A 3,976-nucleotide genomic window follows, 5' to 3' on the forward strand; every position below is an offset into this window, starting at 1 on the left:
TTTACCTCCTGCATTCTTTCATCGCTCCACAGAAACTTAAAACTTAATTTGTTCAATATCTTTTACTACTGTCGTCTGCTCATTTGGTTTATGTGGCCCCAGAAGGTCTCAGTTCTGGTCCTTGTTAGTAGCATTTTTACGCCAATTGTTGGAAATCTAATATTTTACCCCCTGTACTATATGACGGATCCTTGCGTATCTACTTGCAGAAGGTAATATTATGCACATGGTTCAGGTTGGTCATTACTATTTTCTACCATTACTATATCAGTATTTATTTCTTGGGAAAAGATGATAAACCTGCTGACCCACAGGACTTCATATAAAGTACTGTTGCCTGTCATAGAAAACATTACACTCAGCCAGAGGCTGTAAATTCAAACCTGTTTTAATTCAGATCTGTTCCTAATTTACACATTAACACTCGCACTGTCAAGCTTTTCCTCAGACCAAAAATATAATTTGCTGTGTGTATGCAGGGCCATACAATTTAAATTAAAACCAGTTTCAATTCAGATCTATGCATTTACATTAGTATTTTTGAAAAAATGTACAACGGGGCTATACAATTTAAATTAAAAATAGTTTTAATCCAGATTTATGCATTTACGTTAATATTTCACAGCCCAAAACAAAAACATGCTGTGTGTATGCAGGGCCATAAGATTTAGTTCAAACCAGTTTCAGTATTGATTTATGTGTTTACAACTTTACAGTACTATTTTGTAAAGATGTTTTTTCTCAGCCTGATCCGAAATTCACTGTGTATGCGGTCACAAGATTTAAATCAAACTGGTTCCGATCCAGATCGGATTCCGATTTTACACTGGTATTTTTCCCCCTCCACTCTAAACCATAATTTGCTCCATGTATACAGCGCTATAATATTTAAATGCAAAGCAGTTTTAAGCCAAATATAATCCATGTTGATGCATTTACACAAGTATTTTGTGAAAAATGTCTACTGCCCAAAATAAAAATGCTGTGTGAATGAAGGGCCATAAAATATAAATAAGTGAAGTGAATTATATTTATATAGCGCTTTTCTAGTGACTTCAAGCGCTTTACATAGTGAAACCCAATACCTAAGTTCCATTTAAACCAGTGTGGGTGGCACTGGGAGCAGGTGGGTAAAGTGCCTTGCCCAAGGACACAACGACAGTGACTAGGATGGCAGAAGCTGGGATCGAATCTGGAACCCTCAAGTTGCTGGCACGGCCACTCTACCAACCGAGCTAAACCGCCCCAAATACAAAACTGTTTTTATCCAAGTATTTTGTGAATATTTTTTTCAGCAATTCTAAATCCCCTATATGTATGCATGACCACATGATTAGTATTCAAAACAGTTTCAACTCAGATCTAGGCATTAACACTAGTATGTTAAGATTAACTAGAACTCAGAATCGAAAAGTGTAACGTTTATGTTGGGCTAAAATATTTCAATTCAAACCAAATATAATTTAGCTTTATGCATTCACATTGGTATTTTATGAAGACTTTCCACAGCCGGAACAAAAATGTGCTACGTGTATGCAGGGCTGCAAGATTTAGTTTCAAAACAATTTTAATCCATATGTAAGAATTTCATGATAGTATTTTGTGAATATGTTTTTCTCAGCCCAATCCAAAATCCACTCTGTGTATTTATGGCCATACAATTTATATTCAAAGCAGTTTCAATCCAGATTGGATCTGGATTCATGCATTTACACTAGTATTTTGGAGAATATTCCCTTTAATCCAAAACCAAAATTTGCTATGTGCATACAGGGCTATAAGATTTAGACTCAAGCCAGTTTAAATCCAAATGTAATCCAGGTTTATGCATTCAGACTGGTATTTTGTGAATACTTTCCACAGCCCAAAACAAAAATGTACTATTTGATGCAGGCCCTTAAGATTTAAATGCAAACCAGATTCAATCCAGATCTATGTATTTAGACTAGTATTTTTGAGAAGATTCCCCTCGGTCCAAAGCCAAAATTGTATACATGTATGCAGGGCTATTAGATGGAAATTCAAACTGCCGGTAGTTTAAATGAAAATATAATCCAAGTTTATGCATTTAGACTTGTATTTTGGGGAAGACTCCCTTGAGTCCAAAACTAAAATTTGCCACATGTATGCAGGGCTATAAAATTTAAAACCAAACCAGTTTCAATCCAATTAGAATCCAAGTTTATACATTTACACTAGTGTTTTGTGAAGACTTTCCACAGCCCAAAACAAAAAAAAATGTTGTAAATACAGGGCCATAAAGTTGAAATTCAAACCAGTCTCCATCCAGATTTATGCATTTTATACTCGTATTTTGTAAATATATTTTTCTCCACCCAGTCCAAGATTCCCTACGTGTATGCATGGCCACATGATTTATAATAAAATCAGTTTCAATCCAGATTTATGCATTTTATTCCCTTATTTTGAGAATATTTGTTCTCTACTCAATCCAAAATTCACTGTGTATGCATGGGCATATGGTTTAAATTTAAACCAGTTTCAATCCAGATTAGATCTAGATTAATACATCAACACAAGTATAATACAATTAATAATAAAAATAATAATAAAAACAACAACATTGTAAAGTGTATGCAGAAACAGCAGCTATAAATTATCCCAATTTCTAATTTAAATTATTTTTCTCAGCCCCTAAACATACATGGTCTGACCTACATACAGTACATGTGTATTTCAAAGATACATTCCTTAATACCTTTATACATGTAATAATTAACGTGTATGGCTGATTCGAAACTCAAATTCCATAAATTATTAAATCTGAGAAAATTGTCAAAAAGTTCACGTTCTAATCAGCAAATTACCTGCAAAACCTTTCTATTTTGTCAAGAGGAGTGGTCAAAAATTCAACCAGAAGCTTGTGGATGGCTACCAAAAGCGCCTTATTGCAGTGAAACTTGCCAAGCGACATGTAACCAAATATTAACATTGCTGTATGTATACTTTTGACCCATCAGATTTGGTCACATTTTCAGTAGACCCATAATAAATTCATAAAAGAACCAAACTTCATGAATGTTTTTCTGTGACCAACAAGTATGTGCTCCAATCATCCATCCATCCATCCATCCAGATTTATGCATTTTATACTCGTATTTTGTAAATATATTTTTCTCCACCCAGTCCAAAATTCCCTACGTGTATGCATGGCCACATGATTTATGTCCCTTTTGGGGTCGCGGGGGGTGCTGGAGCCTATCTCAGTTGCATTCAGGCGGTAGGCGGGGTACACCCTGGACAAGTCGCCACCTCATCGCAGGGCCAACACAGATAGACAGACAACATTCACACTCACATTCACACACTAGGGCCAATTTAGTGTTGCCAATCAGCCTATCCCCAGGTGCATGGGAGGAAGCCGGAGTACCCGGAGGGAACCCACGCAGTCACGGGGAGAACATGCAAACCCCACACAGAAAGATCCCGAACCCGGGATTTAACTCAGGACCTTCGTATTGTGAGGCAGACGCACTAACCCCTGTTTCACAGTGCTGCCCTGTGCTCCAATTACTCTATCACAAAAAAATAAGAGTTGTAGAAATTATTGGAAACTCAAGACAGCCATGACATTATGTTCTTAACTAGTGTATGTAAAGTTTTGACCACGACTGTATACACACACACACACACACACACACACACACACACACACACACACACACACACACACACACACACATATATATATATATATATATATATATATATATATATATATATATATATATATATATATATATATATATATATATATATATATATATATATATATATATATATATATATATATATATATATATACATATATATATATATATATATACAGGACTCAGAAAATTAGAATATTGTGATAAAGTTGTTTATTTTCTGTAATGCAATTAAAAAAACAAAAATGTCATACATTCTGGATTCATTACACATCAACTGAAATATTGCAAGCCTTTTATGATTT

Source organism: Entelurus aequoreus, linkage group LG02 (genome assembly GCF_033978785.1).
Source record: "Entelurus aequoreus isolate RoL-2023_Sb linkage group LG02, RoL_Eaeq_v1.1, whole genome shotgun sequence".
Taxonomy (NCBI): domain Eukaryota; kingdom Metazoa; phylum Chordata; class Actinopteri; order Syngnathiformes; family Syngnathidae; genus Entelurus; species Entelurus aequoreus.